Source organism: Tenrec ecaudatus, chromosome 16 (assembly GCF_050624435.1).
Source record: "Tenrec ecaudatus isolate mTenEca1 chromosome 16, mTenEca1.hap1, whole genome shotgun sequence".
NCBI classification, from domain to species: domain Eukaryota; kingdom Metazoa; phylum Chordata; class Mammalia; order Afrosoricida; family Tenrecidae; genus Tenrec; species Tenrec ecaudatus.
The window spans coordinates 86,204,654-86,221,448 of NC_134545.1; the positions used below are offsets into that span (position 1 = coordinate 86,204,654).

Genomic DNA, 16,795 nt, shown 5'->3' on the forward strand with positions numbered 1-16,795 from the left:
TTTTGGCTCTGTACTTAATGCACAAACAGTGCGATCTGCAGGGCTGTAATTGCATTGTTAGGGCCAAGGAACAAGCCTGTGCCTTTTCAGCAGACAGCTGGCAGGGAGAGAGGCATGTTGTTAGGAAAGAGAGAGGCAAGGCAAATAAAATTACTGCTAACGCTCAGAGATCGGCAGGAGTCCTACTTGCCTAATCTTACCGGTGGGAGCAGGCGGCTGTTGTAATCCAATTATAGCAGCATAAGCAATTTGTTAGACACTCCGCATAATGTAACCGTTTCCCAATAAACTCTGACTTGTAATAACGTCGGCAAGAGTCCGCATAAATCTGCCCGAATGGTGGGGGCAGGAGCGTTCGGCTGGGGGCTTGTAATTGGCGCCATCAGCACGTTTTGCCGAGTGCAGTATGGTGCAGTCTTTGAGTGCAGGAATTTTAAGGAGAAAAGCGTGGCACACGTTTCTTAGAAAAAGAAAAGTGGCCATTAAAAGGGGAGCGGCAAGAAGGGCATACTCTTGTTTCGCATTACCTAGGAATCTTCATACAGAAAAAGAACAGAGGAAGCCATGTTTCCTTCTCATACTAAGGTGGAGATGAGGTGGGGGTGGGGGCGAGGAAGGCAAGAGTGTGGATTAGTTAAATTCTTTGATTTAAGGACATTGGTTTCTGTACTCTATGCCCTCCTTCTTCATCTCCGCCCTCTTCCTTGCCCAGTGCTGTGAAGGCAGCAGTTACTAACGTTTTTACAGAATGTTCGTAAGTCAGGCAAGCCTGGAAATGCCAAGTTAAAATCCGTTTTCTTGTTCTGGAGTTTAGCCCTTTCTTTCACCACATGGAAATATGTTTTCTTCATATCCAGAACTAATCTTTTAAAGATGCAATATCAGGGCACATCAAACCTCTCTGCAGAGTTCTGCCTTCTGCTTTAAGACACCTTCACTTACTGATGGGCTCAGAACCCAGCCTGTCATCTGGCTTCCCCCTGCTGCTTATTTCCCAATTCGGAAATACATTGTGGGTATCTATGAAAATAGGTTTACTAATCTTTCCTGTTGAAACTTAACACCGTAGAAGAATGTGGCCGTTCCTGTTTAAAACTTTACCTGCTTAAGCATGATAGGAATAATTTTGATTCATCAAACTTAAAATTTCTGTTTTGGAAAAATGTTGTTACATAGAGCAAAATAAAACAGCTCATTTATTGGTTAGTATTTGTAGTCACAGATAGGGTCTGATGTTTGCATGCAGTATAGGAAGCGAAGAGTATGAATAGGTGAATAGGGTCTTCTTAGATGAATGGATCTTTATGCTGCCAAATACGCATCAGATGTTATCTACTTTCTTATGCCAACCCAGCCCTTTACTGCTGTCCATTTGTGTCAAAACCAAGCTTCTGAAATAAAACCAGAATTCTTGAAAGTAGCTTGTTGCAGTGGGTATTATTACAATAAATATTTTCTTTGAATATGAACATCTTCTACTGAAGCAAATGCTGCCTTGTTTGACTGAAGCTACATCAATAAACTGCAGTGCCTCTCTAATAAAGCCACTCAGTGTCTGGGTTTAACTAATGGCTGATGTTCATGGCTTTGACAGTGAGCTGTGTGCGTTATTTTCTCCTGATATTGTAAAAATAATGAGAGCAAATTAGAACAATCAGTTTACACAGATAGCTCCTGATTGGAGACGATGGGCAATATGGCAGCAGGTAATCCATCTTCGGCTTCCTGTCACATTAACTTCAGCAGTGTGAAAAGATCAGGTGGGGTAAGCAGGGATCCTGCCCAATCGGAACACAGAAATTAATGAGAAGCGCATTGTTCTGTGATCAACCTTTTAATTAGCAAGCCTGGAAACAGGAACTCGTGAAGTGCCGCACAGTGCCAGGCACAGTTTCCAGAGAGGGAAATGGGGGGAGAGAAATGGTGGGTTTCACATTCTCTTTTCCTCGCTGTATATAAGAATTATTAAACACAAAAAAGGGGGGGGGAAAGAATTATAACATTTTCTTTCTAGAGCTGATAATGCTGACATGGAGAAATATTGCCTACTTTTCAAACTAGTGCCTCCAATGTGGTGGACGTGTTAATAGTCTACATATCGTAAATGATTTTGAATACTAGGGAGCTTCCTTGAGCTTTGCATTCAAGGTTTAAAATTTTATATATATATATTTAATTTTTATATATTTTAAAATATCAGGTAATCAGAGGATTTAATTTGTAAAAGATGGTTTAAATTCAGAGTTCTCCTCTTGTAAGTAGCATGAGTGTTTTCTGGATAGGAGCACTCTGTCACTTGGAATTGTTACAAAGAGAAGCAAATCTAGGCAATAAGCAATGGCATATTTAAAATTGTTTTCCGATTCTGTTTCATAGGAAGTTCCAGGTTTATTCCTGTGCCATTGATGTCTCAGTGTTGGAACCTGTTCTATATCAATTTATATACTTGAGAATTGATTATCAATCAAGTATGATGCTTATCAGAAGAAAGGGTGGGGCATCTGTGTAGTAACTAAGACTAAAGACTTGTCATTTAAAACTTCTTTACACTAAAATTGTAACCTTGTTAATTACCCTGTAATATTGGAAAATACTGTCTAAGGCTGTGGAAGGCTGTACTGAGCTAAAGTTTCTGTATCAAATCAGCACCTGTTTTCTGGATCTTCCTTGGCAGGCCTTAACTTTGGATAGTATATAAGGAGGCCATCTGGATTTTCAGTATTTTTGTTTTTATGCCTTAAGCTCAGTGGCTCAATGTAACCTGTGGAAGCAAGTAATATAGGTTATGTAAATAAATTCAGACACCTTCCAAGTGTTAAGAGAAAAAGATTTTGTTCTTGGCATTAACAGTTAATTGAATTAAATGACATTTTGTGTATCAATGCCTAAAAGAAATTAGCTGGTATCCATCTGAGTTTTCATTATTAACACACTTCCTTTGATGTTCCATGAAGGTTTTAAGTTTTTTTTTTAATCTTTTTATTGGGGCTCATAAGGCTCTTATCACAATCTGTACATACATCAAATGAGCAAAGCACCGTTATACATTCGTTGCACTCGTCACTCTCATAATTCACCTTCCACTTGGGTTCCTGGAATCAGCTCGATTTGAAGGTTTTAAGTTTTTAATCAATTAACACAAAAGGATAAAATATTCAGGATAGGAAACTCATCATAAAATATTCAGGTTAGGAAACTCCTGTTAACTGGAGGTTTTTTTCATAATATCCATAACTAATAGCGATTGCAGTCAGTATCTCAGCTTATAACTTGGAGGCAATATATTTATAGAGACTAAGACTTAGACATTATGTCTTCTCAGGATAAAATTCATAAAACAAATCAGTTCATCCCCCCGGCACCTGTCCACCTTCTACTTCCTCAAAAATTAAAAATAACTTCCTTTCACCTAGTTTAGTTAAAGCAGAAATTTGATTTTTGTCTTTTTTACTTTTTAGATGAAGAGTGAACTTTTCCTGAAAATATGTCTTTAAACTTCTTTGTCTCTGTGTTTTAGAATGAGTGCCATAATACCACAGTGTCTACAATTCCCCGCAACCACACAACACACTCACTCACTCACTCACTCACTCACTCACTCACTCACTCACTCACTCACTAGAAGGAGCTGGTACAACTGTGCACATCAATGTCCTGAAGACCACTTGACAAAAATTTGAAAGATCGTTTTCTGCATTTCTTCACCTAGAAAATAAATATTTTTTTCTTACAACTCTTGCCACTATCTGACTGTTCATGGGTGTAAACATTCTCTTCTCTCCTAGTTTGACAGCTTCCGATACCTGGACTTATAAACTCTCCATGAATAAATATGTTCTTAGTCATCTGGTGTAAATATATCATTACAGAGCTTGTGAAATTTGATTCTTCCCCCCCTTTGAACCTCTCAGTAACCATGAGCTCAGGATCTGTACATGTAAAATTTTATTCTTGTTTCGTGACTTCAGCTTATAAGGCAAATGAGCTATGAACCTGGATGACTATTTCATTGTATACCAAGTTTCTGTACAAACAAAATAATATTTTCCCTACAATAATGAAATTCTATCTAGGATCTTGCCTAATACTTGTTCCTGTTAGAGTTCTTTTACAGTAAAATTTACTTCTTAGGAACATTGTTTTAAAGATGTCTCTTTTTTTAGGACATTGTTTGCTTATTTATATAGTAATTCCCAAGAAAGTCCTTTTAATTTCCTAACAGAGTTAGAGTTACCAAATCATCTTAAGGCTCTGTGATCCCAGAGTTCACCCAGTAAACCCTCTTAAAGTTGTTTGTGTACAACCAGTTGAATCTCTGGGACTTTATGGACCTTTCTTCATTTTCTTCTCTCTCTTGTGGATTTTTTTATTGTATTTTAGAAAATGTTCCCATAGGGAGAACTGAAGATGACTACCATATATACTCATGTATAAGCGAGTTTTCCCGCACATTTTTAATGCAGTTTTTGTGGTAAAATCAGGTGCCTCGGCTGATAATCTGGTCAGCTTATACGCAAGTATATATGGTATTTCCTTTTTCAAAATACCGTTAGGATGGAAGACCTTTAGTTATTTACTTCTAGGTTTGTACTATTCAGAATTTTGAAGAAGAGAGAATACATTAATACTTCCCTTCTGATTTGCTTCCTGTTGCAGATAAAAAATTCATAGTTAAATTTTTTAAATATAAATACAGCCCTTGAAAATACAGTTGAAATTAGCTTTATCTGATGATTTTTAATCCTGATGAAAACCTGTTAAAATGGGCACATTAATCCTAACTTGTAGTTAGGAATTTGCAATTTAGAGAAGTTAAGACATCCCAGAGTTTCACATCTTTTAAATCATAAAGCCAAGTTTTGAACTCAGACCTCTCTACCTTTAAGGTGTTGGCTCTACTATACCAGGTTACCCTTCAAGCAGTATTTGGAGACTGTATTTCTTACCAGGATAATTTAAACTACCACGTATACTTGAATATAAGCCCACCCGAGTATAAGCCAAGGTACCTAATTATTACCTGGGACACCAGAAAAACTAATTGAATCGAGTATAAGCCTAGGGTGGAAAATACAGAAGCTATTGGTTTCAATAATCAAAACAAATGAAAATAAAATTACTAAAAATTGAGACATCAGTGGGGTAATATATTTAAATATTTATTTTAAATAAAAAACAGAAATAAAAGGACAAGTCATTTAACATTAGTAAACCAGCACAGTAAGTGGAAAATAGGTTCAATAAAAACAATAAGGTATCAACAATGATACCTTAAGAGTACTATTCCCTGAGCTCAAATCAGCAACCAAGCTAAAATGTAAAGAGTTAAAATCCTTCAAAACTGGATTCCTCGTCATCATCTGTATCCCAATGCAGAGCTTCAGCTGGTATGAGGGCATCATAGACGCTGTCCTCACTGAGATCCCGTCATCACCATCACTGCTGTCATTTCATACAAAGCGTTGTCTTCACTGCCATCCATAGCATTACTAATACTACATTTCTGGAAGGCACGTCACACCATGCCTTCTGGAATGTCTTCCCATGTATCTCGAACCCACTTTGCTATGAACTCTATGTCAGTCTTCATGAGATTTCCTCCTTTTGTTAGTCGGGCTTGACCAGATGACATCCATTCATGCCGCATCCTTCGCACCCGGTCTTTAAAAGGCTTATTCAACGATACATGTCATAGGATGGCTCTGATTGGTTAGATGTGAGTAAACAAACATTCAAAGCCCTGCAGTGTCAGCGGGGCTTTGAATGAACAGTGGAGAAACAGCAATCACTGGCGAGATAACGGGCACTCGTCCCGTTAACCTGGGGGCGGGGCAAGAGGCACCGAGATGTTAAGCCTCTCAGGGGTACCACTGACCCATGTATAAGCCGAACCCGTTTTTCAGCACATTTTTTGTGCTGAAAAACTCAGCTTATACACGAATATATACAGTAGTTGCTATTCATATATCCATTTGATTTCTGTACCACTTTTTACATGTAGCAAATATTATTTCATCTTTTGTTATCTTCATTACTACTCTAAAATGTCTTCTTCAGGCTCAGCTGAACTAAGTACTATATCCAGAAAACTATCTTTATTTACATTACTTAGTCAATGATTCTAACATAAAATCTTAAATACTTAATAATAATCACTTATTTTGTCAGCATAGATTTTTGGAATCTTTGGATGGTGTAAACTTAATTTGCTGAGCACTAAATGAAAAGTTGAAGGTTCAAGTCTACCCAGAGGCATCTCAGAAAAAGAAAAAAAAAAGGCATGGAACTCTACATCTAAAAGTCAGCCATTGAAAACCTTATGGAACAAAGTTATATTCTCACATGGTATCTCTGTGAGTCAGAATGGACTCAGTGGCAACTGTTGTTTTGTGTGTGTATGAACACATATGTATTATATATGTATTAAGATATATGTAAGATTTAAAATCTCTAAGATGACCTCTTGGTTTCATGTTACATTGTATAGCACACACTAAATGGGGACAGTAATGGACATTAAGTTCTATGTGGTGACTCTTACCTTAATAATTATTTTAGAAATTGTTTTGGAATACAGATCTCATCTTGCCTGTATCAGGAATTACAGTGTAACATGTAATGGCAGTTCTTTCATACCAAAAATATGTTCCCAATTCATCTTGATAATAAATTTTGTCAATCAATTTTAAAAGTATCCATTAAGCCTTCAAAGCCCAGGCTCTGATTAATCTCCATATCCTCCCCCTCCCTCCCCACTCCCCAAAAAACTAAACCCACTGCCATCAAGTAAATGCTGACTCATAATGATTCTGAAAGACAGAGTAGAAGTCCTCTGCATTTCTGAGACTGTTAAGTCTCTATGGAGGTAGCTAACCCCATCTTCTCCTGTGGATGACTGGTGGTTCAAACCGCTCACCATGTGGTTAGCAACCCAACTCATAACCAACTGGCTGACTACACATGAGTGTAAATACTTTTATGCGTTGTATGCCTGTACTTGGTTTGATGATTAAGAAGACATCATCACGATGGGAGTGTTGGTATTTCAAGTCCTCTGTTTCAGAGAGGAGGATTGGGTCAGAGGTGAGTGCTTAAGAAGAAACAGATTTATCAAGAGTAAATAAATCAGTCAAACAAATCTCATCGTTACATCTGTATCTCCACTTTTATATTGCTACAGTCATGGATATGCCCTCATGAAAAGACTAAAAGTAATTGAAATAAATATCAGGGCCAGACTTTTCAAAGTATTTAAGGGCCATTTGCTCATATGTAACACTAAGACCATGATAAATATGAGTATTAAAATACTTCTGGAAGAGTGAATATTTGCCCAAACACAAAAGTGAGAAGTTAAAGAAAGAGGAGCAGGGAAAGCCAGACTGATGGAAAGGAAGGACCCACAGTGAAGGGGCAGGGCACTGATACATTGTGGAAATTGCAGCCAATGTCACAGAACAGTTTGTGCATGAATTATTGAATAGCAAAATAATTTGCTATGAATATTTTCACCTATAGCATGCCCCCCAATAAGAAATGAACATAAATTTAATTGTGCTTTGTACCTCAACAGCCATCACTTCTCTAATTTTGCCCACATTTTCTAGGATTACTTAAGCACATAAAAATTTTCAGTACAAAATTTTTCTTTAAACCTGGGAGCAAGCCAAAGGGAAACAGAGAGAGAAAACCATGTTTAAAAAGAAATGGTTCCTCTAGTGTTAACTATGGAGTCTGTAGCGTGACTCTGTAATGGAATATCATAGCAGGGGGTATAATACTGTAAATAAGATGAATATGCCACTTGTGGATTAATGGGCAACCTAAAGAGTGGCTTTATTTACATCTGTGTGTGAGGTTCATTTTCAGTTTGTATATTTTCTCTTAATCTTCTGTAGGTTGTGGATTAGAATTGGGGCACTTACAAACCTGCTAGTTTAATTAGGGAATTTATAACTTTAAAGGGATTAAAGAAGATTTCTTCTATAGCTTTTTCACTGGATAGTACTTAAGGAGAAGAGTCCATGAATTATAGTAAGTGCATGAATTATAGCTATTTTAATTTAAATTATGGACGGTAAAGAGTAGGCATGGAACGTACATGTATGTGGATTGCAGTAGATTCTATTTGCAGTTTCCTTATTTTATGAATGTTATGTACTTTTCAAAAAAGGTATGGGTATTGAGCCATATAAATATTGAATGTAAGTTAAAATTTTGGACATTATTAGGACCCTCTTATTTAAACATTACAATGAGAACATGCAGTAAGAGTAAGTACTGAGAGTTTTATACAGCTAATTTTTTAGCCAGCTGCTTTTAGGTTGTTATTGATTACCAATTCTATTATTTAGTGTTCTTGAAACATTCAGTTTTATATTTAGATCATTTATTCCCTACTTCCCCTCATATTAAAAATATATACTATAAATTACTTATAAAAGGCAAACTATACACAAAGATTAATGATTATTTGTGGAGTTTGCATAAGATTATTACTTGCACAAGATCTTCACATTGTGTTTGTTGAGTCTGATTTCTTTAAAAAAATATGAAATGATCTCCAAAGTATTAAAATTCAAAGATTATACCACCAAATTTGACAGCCTTTTTGCCACCACTATTTGTTAAATGTTTATAATGGCCAAACTGAGCAAAGAGTTTTCTATATGTTCTCTCTTAAGTCCCCACAAAAAGGCTTACTAACAGTAGATATCACTACCCAGCCTACATTTGAACCTGTCCTGTCTGGCCATACAGCCCCTACTATTTTCAACAACTGTGTTTTGTAAATTTCAAAATAGAGCTATTAGGGCAAATGTGTAGTACATGGAAAGGAGGAGGTAAAGGGTTACAATTATCAAAAAGAAGCTATTTGTTCCCCGTTAAATGTTAGGGATTTACCAAACAACTAACTAGCCAGGATTTGAAAACCATGGAAACATTGCAGATTGGTTGCACCTGTTTAAACTGCTGATGTAGTGATACTGTTTGGTTCTGTTCTTCTGGACTGTGTGTACAAGATAATAACAGCTAAAAGCACCTCGATTGGCAACCACACAAAGAGTGAAACTGTTCATTGAGCCTTGTAATCTCCTGTCTGTTAAGCTTGTCTTTTCAGACTTTCATTATGTGTAATAAAACTTGCTTAATTAATGCCAGGCTTCTGAAATCTTTGTGTGCCACAAAAGAGAGTGAAGTGGAGGCAGCATCAAATGGCTTTTCTGTCATGTTTAGATCTGTCATTCTCGTTCCAGATCATGATGAAACTCCCCCATAAGTACTAGGTAAATTGAAAGAGAAGCAGGAGTGAACCCTTGTAGGGAAATCACAACCCAGGATTGAGGCTCTCCATAGATTACGGAATAACCATTTTCACACATTTCACCTTAGTTTGAGCCTCCTTTGGAATGAGTGTGACCCTCTTCATGTGACCAGCAGACATAATGTAAAAGCCTACTGAGGCAGTGACTTGGCATCATAGCTTTGGGAGGGAGGTGTGCTGGAACAACCTAGGGCTGATGTCCATGGCAGACCCCAACAATGAAAAATGTGGCCACAGCATGGAAAGAAGTTACACTGTCTGGGCGAACCTTCATTTACAGTGGTGGGGGCAGGGGACATTTGTCCTTGATAATTGCTAAATTTTTCTTTAATTATGGGCAACTTTTTGAGGGAGCCACATACTAAAGAAAAAGATTGATAGGAAAGGTTATTGAGTGTTTCTGATTAAAAAACACAAAAGCTTAAAAAAATAATTTTTAGAATGCAGGATATTGACCCATAATGGTCTCTCCTAAAATTTTCTCTTTTTTCTTAAATCATTTTATTAGGGGCTTATATAACTTTTATCACAATCCGTATATAAATCAATTGTGTAAAGCACATTTATGTACATTCATTGCCCTCATCTTTCTCAAAACATTTGCTCTCCACCTAAGCCCCTGGCATCAGCTCCTCATTTTTCCCCTCCCTCCCCATAGCTCCCTCCCTCATAAACCCTTGATAATTTATAAATTATTATTATAATTTATAAATATTTATAAATTACGACTCCCCTCACCCAGTTTTCTGTTGCCCATCTCCCAGGGAAGAGGTTACATGTAGATCCTTGTAATTGGTTCCCCCTTTCCAACCCATCCTCACTCTACCCTCCCAGTATCACCACTCACACCACTGGGAATGGAGGGATCATTTGCCCAGGATTCCCTGTGTTTCCAATTCCTATCTGTACCAGTGTGTATCCTCTGGTCTAGCCAGATTTGTAAGATAGAATTGGGATCATGATAGTGGGGGAGGAGGAAGCATTTAGGAACTAGAGGAAAGTTGTATGCTCATCTCCTCCCCGAGACTCCTCTGCAAGGGGATATCCAGTGGCCTACATATGGGCTTTGGGTCTCCACTCTGCACTTCCCTTCTCATTCACTATGATATGATTTTTTGTTCTGATGATGCCTTATATCTGATCGCTTCAATGCCTCGTGATGACACTGGCTGGTGTGCTTCTTCCATGTGAGCTTTGTTGCTTCTAAACTAGATGGCCACTTGTTTACCTTCAAGCCTATAAGACCCCAGATGCTATATCTTTTGATAGCCGGCACCATCAGCTTTATTCACCACATTTTCTTATGCACCCATTTGTCTTCAGCGATCGTACCAGGGAGGTGAGCACACAATTCTATGATTTTTTTGTTCTTTGATGCTGGATAACTGATCCCTTCCACACCTCATGATCGCACAGGCTGGTGTGCTTCTTCCATGTGGGCTTTCTTGCTTCTGAGCTAGATGGCCGCTTGTTTCCCTTCATGCTTTTAAGACCCCAGATGCTATATCTTTTGATACCCAGGCACCATCAGCTTTCTTCACCACATTTACTTATTCACTCACTTTGTCTTGAGCAATTGGGTCGGGAAGGTGAGCATCAAAGAATGCCAATTTAATAGAATAAAGTATTCTTGCATTGAGGGAGTACTTGAGTGGAGGCCCAATGTCCTTCTGCTACCTTAATACTAAACCTATACATATATGCATATAGATCTATTTCCACATCCTCAAATATAAATATATTTGCATTTGTACATGCCTTTATTTAGACCTCTATAAATGCCCTTTGCCTCCTAGCTCTTTCCTCTATTTCCTTTGACTTTCCTCTTGTCCCACTATCATGCTCTGTCTTCATTTGGGTTTCAGTAATTCCTCTTGGTTATATTACCCTTGGTCACACCCTACCAGGCCTTCTATACCCTTCTCACCACCGATTTGGATCACTTGTTGTTCCCTTGTCCCTGGGTTTGTTAACACCACTACCTTTTCCCCCACTTCCCCCTCTCCCATGTCCCCCTGGAACTGTTGGTCTGGTTGTTTTCGCCTCTAGATTATTCATCTAGCCTATCTTATTTAGACAGACATGCTAAAATTTTCTTTTTAAAGGTGGTTTTTAATAGCTCTCTCATTTTTCTTTCTATCCTCCTGCTTCAAGTCAAAGAACTTGTTAGTTAGCTGCCTTTTATATTTGTATTCCTTTTAAGAAGAGTATTGAAAGCCGTGTTTATTTTAGGGGGGATAGAATTAGAATTCAACAATGAAAAATGAAACTCCTTTTGTTCCTGGCTGCATTCCCAGAATGGTTGTGTGTATTATAATTGTTGAACTCTTAGAACCCGCTCAAATTATGTCAGATAGGGTAAGATGACAACATTGCATTATACTTTCTGATAATATCCAAACTTGAAATAGACATTACAGGGAGAAGCATTAATATTATCATTACTTCCAGTGGTTGCAATGTCAGTGGTCACGGGGGCCTTAAAAACATCGGAAAAAAATACAGCCTTCTATTTAAATAGAATCCTATTGGCCAAGGGTATTTAATGCTGATAAATAGTTGTGCTACAATGGACTAGGTTAAGTGTTTATAGGCAAATCTTTACATTCTTCTCCACTGAAGATCAAGGTTCTCCTAACACTGACCTACTTTGCTCTTCCACAATACTTTAGGTGCAGTGGTTACGCAGCCATGAGGAATAAAATGGATGAAGACCAGGGAATTTTTAGTAGGAAGTGCTTGGTAGCATGTTTCTTTGTTGGTGAAACATAATGTTGCCACAAATCATGAATAAATATTTCAAATTATCTAATATTGTAGCAGTTATAACCATTTTTAAGCCTCCTTTCTATGTAGATATTTCTCTCCTGGCTTTCTGTACTGTGAACTCTACAAAACTGGCTTAGGCAGCCTATTAATTATTCATATTATAGCAACAATTAAAGCAAATTAAAAATAAAAATCACCATATTGCATTTAACTGTGGGCAGCACCAAACTGTATCAGCTCTGTAAGGGTCTGTGGTATTTCCTTAGTTAAAAGTGCTAGAGGGAGCTCTAACCTTGTTCAGAGGAGTGGCATATGGGAACAATTGTCCATATGTGTCTCAGGTGAAGAGAGAGACTAAGGCTCTTCTGTAACAAAACATTTAAATTTCTTTTTTATTTAAAGTCCTTATTTTTCTTATGTCAAGAAATAAGGATTTGGACTCTTTTATCTGTAACCAAACAGGACTTAATCCGTTTATTTCTTCCTAAATCAGTATTCAGAAGAACCACATACGTATGTATTTCCTAGCCCTAGATTGCTTGTTCCATGGAGGATTTTGTCCTCCATCTCCCATTGCTGGCATGGAAACTGTCTTCCTTAATGCCGCTTGTTTTGCTACTTACACCCCTTTCTCATTGTTTCCTCTGGCTGACTCCTTTAACATAAAATGTATTGAACCCTAACATATAGCTAGGAAAGTTCATGAATCAAAGTGTCTGGCTTAGTGAATTTTTACAAATTGAGCACACCTATAGAACCACCACCAGATTGAAGAAAAATGTAACCCTCCAGAATAGTACCAGGACCCCAGCATCCCGCTTCTGAAATCATAATCCACACACCACACAATTCAATAGCTTCTTCATGTCAAGGAGAGTTGTACAATCCTTACCAAAATCAACTTCAGATCATTTTCTTCTTTTGTGTACATATTAGCTATGCATCTCCCTCAAGTCTCTCCTGCCATACCTCCAATAAACCATTAATCCAGTCACTGTCTCTCTAGATTTACCTTTCCTAGATTTCATATTCAGAAAAACATACTAAAAACTACATATCAACAATAAGTAAAATGGAGAAAAACCTCAATCAAAAAGGAAGTAGAAACTACTAAAAACTTGAACAACTTTACGGTGTTGAATTTTAACTTAACATCTGCAATAATCTGCTCTCTAGTGCACTCAGCATGATAGCAAAGCTATTCATGCTCCTCCATTATGGCCAGGGGGATTCACTAGTGGATTTGGGGGCTCCTGTCAGCTATGGGTCAGAACCAACTCGGTGGCACTTAGCAACAAACAACCAACAATTGTCCTCCATATCCTTCTGCAAACCCGGTGTCCACAATTTAAGCTCGGATGCCTATTCCCTTTCTGATTTAGATTATATTATTGACAATCTTTGGGTCACGCAGCCTTGTGTGCTTCTTCCATGTGGACTTACTTAATACCTCACTTAGGTGGTTGCTTTTCAAAAAACTGTTTACTGTGATTTTTGGTTAATATACAGAGCAAATTTGTTTTCCATTTAACCATTCATGTTTTGTTTCATTGTATTAATTGCTATCCCCATAATGTAACAACACTCTTCCCACTTCTTCCCTGTGTTTGTTTCCATTTGTCCTTTTTTTCCTGTCCCTTCAGGACTTCTGAGCTTTATCCCTGAGTAAACACTGCTCTTTTTAACTCCTATGTTTGATTGATTATTTTAGCATGTGTGTACCTCCTTGGTGTTACTGTTTGCCATGTAGGCCTGTTTACTGTTTGACTTCCCACTGATCTGTAAGTTTGTCTTACTGTGGTTGGATGATGCTGGAAGCTATGCTAATGGTATTTCAAATACCAACAAAGTCACCCATGGTAAACTGATTGAAGCAGAGCTTCCAGACTGTGAAGAGACTAGAAAGGATAGGTGATTTGCTTTTGAGGGACTAGCCACTGAAAAGCATATAAGTAGCAGCAGAACATTTATACAGTGCCAAATGATGAGCCCATCAAGTTGGAAGACACTCAATGTTACTGGGGAAGAGCTACCTCCTCAAAGTAGAGGTGATCATAATGATGTGGATAAAGTAAAGTTTTTGAGATGTTGACTTGCTAATAGAGCATGACTCAAAATGAGAAAAAAACAGTTATAAATATCCATTAATAATTGTAACATGTGGGTCCATAAGCAAATGTGGTGAAGAAAGCTGATGGAGCCCGTCTATCAAAAGATACCACGTCTGGGGTCTTAAAGACTTGAAGGTAAACGAGTGGCCATCTAGCTGAGAAGCTACAAAGCCCACATGGAAGATGCACACCAGCCTGTGTGATCACAAGGTGTCAAAGGGATCAGTTATCAGGCATTAAAGAACCAAAAAGTCATATCATTGTGTGCTCACCTTCCTGATACAATCGCTGAACACAAATGGGTGCATAAGCATAATGGTAAAGAAAGCTGATGGTGCCCGTCTATCAAAAGATATAGCATCTGGAGTTTTATAGGCGTGAAGGTAAACAAGCGGCCATCTAGCTCAGAAGCAGCAAAACTCACATGGAAGAAGCACACCAGCCTGTGTGATCAGGAGGTGTTGATCAGATCAGGTATCAGGCTTCATTGTGAATGAGGGGAAGTGCAGATTGGGGATCCAAGATCCATCTGTAGGCAACTGGACATCCCCTTACAGAAGGGTCTCGAGGAGATGAGTCAATCGGGGTGCAGTGTAGCAAAAATGAAACATACAACTTTCCTCTAGTTCTTAAATGCTTCCTTCCCCCACCCCACCCCCACTATCATGATCCCAATTCTACCGTACAAATCTAGCTAGACCAGAGGATGTACACTGGTACAGATGGGAACTGGAAACACAGGGAATCCGGGACAGATTATCCCTTCAGGACCAGTGGTGAGAGTGACAATACCAAGAGGGTGGAGGGAAGGGGGAGTAGAAAGGGGGAACCAATTACAAGGATATACATATAACCTCCTCCCTGAGGGACGGACAACAGAGAAGTGGGTAAAGGGAGATATCGGACAGTGTAAGATATGACAATATAATAATAATTTATAAATTATTAAGGGTTCATGAGGGAGTAGATGGCGGGAGGGAGGGGGAAAATGAGCTGATACCAAGGGCTCAAGTGGAAAGCAAATATTTTGAGAATCATGATGGCAACAAATGGACAAATGTGCTTTACACAGTGGATGGATGTATGGATTATGATGAGTTGTACGAGCCCCCAATAAAATGATTAAATGAAAAAAAATAATAACTGGAGCATGTAATGTAAGAAGCATAAAAATAGGAACATAATAATATATAATAAGGGTTCTGCAGGGGGATTGCATAGAGGAGAACTGATTTTCAAAGAGTTCAAGAAGAAGAAAAAATCTTTTGAAAGTGATGGTTGCAAGAAAGAAAAAATATGGTGGCAGCAATTGTACAGTTGTGCTTGATATAATTGAATTATGGATTGTTATATCTGCAAGAGCTCCTAATACAATGATTTTTAAAAATGAAATGGAACACATAAAGATTTATGTCCTAGACATTAGTAAGCTTAGGCTGGTATTGGTCATTTTGAATTGGACAATCATGTGATTTATTGTCCTGGCAATTACAAATTCAGGACAAAAGACATTATGTTTATTATCAAAAAGAACTTTTCAAGATCTATCTTGAAGTAGTATGCTGATTGTGATTGGATAATACCTTTAGCACCTAGGAAGACAAGTCAGTACAACTATTATGCAAATTTATACACCAACCAGTAGAGCCGATCATAACATAATTTAATTTTACCAGCTCTTCAGTCTAAATTTGATCAGTCAGGATGAATTGATAATTACTAATGATTGGAATCCAAAAGTGATAAAAGAGGAGGTATCAGTGGTTGAAAAATATGGCCTGGTGACAGAAATGAAGCTGCAGACCATATGGTAGAATTTTGCAAAACCAGTGACTTCTTCATTGCAAATACTTTCTTTCAACAACTCTGTCCGTGAACCCTACCAAATGGCATACACACTAATAAAATTGGCTACATCTGCGGAAAGGGATGATAGAGAAGCTCAATATCATTAGACAAATCCAGGACAAGAGCCTACTGTGGAACAAGATCATCAATTGCTCATCTGTAAATTCAGGTTGAAGAGGAAGAAAATTAAAACATGTCCATGAGAGTCATAATACCACCTTGAATATATTCCACTTAAATTAGAGGCCATGTCAAGGACAGATGTGATTCATTGAACATGAGAAGCTAAAAAGTAGACAAATTATGGGGTGGCATCAGGAATACCATACATAAAGAAAACAAAAGATCACTTAAAAGGAGGAAAGACAGAACCAAAGTAGGTGTCATATTTCCTTCTAAGATTTTTGTTGTTTTACCTTTCATACTTATGTCTGCAATCTACTTGATTTTTGGTGTGAGGTACAAGTCAGAATCATGTTTCCCCCATGTGATATCCAATTGTCTCAGAATCGTTTATAGAACTGAGTATGAAGATAAGTCAAAAGTATTGCTCCAAAATAATAGAAATTTGTTTAATAAAATTATCAAAATGTGAAACTTGTGCTTCTCTCTAGGTCTGTACACTTCTGAAGATGGTGTTTCCATCTCTCTAACCTGTCCCCAAAGAATTCTTTGCTTTTCCGTTTACAGCAGCTAAAAATGACCATTTTGGCATCCTTAAGGAACTCAATTCATGTTCCTG

At 37.8% G+C, this 16,795-nt stretch overlaps 1 protein-coding gene across 8 annotated transcripts in view; it reads left to right on the forward strand.

The window, feature by feature from the left end:
- BTRC (beta-transducin repeat containing E3 ubiquitin protein ligase) overlaps window positions 1-16,795 on the forward strand; it is a 199,907-nt gene that overhangs the window by 127,872 nt on the left and 55,240 nt on the right. The gene's annotated exons all lie outside the window — the stretch shown is intronic.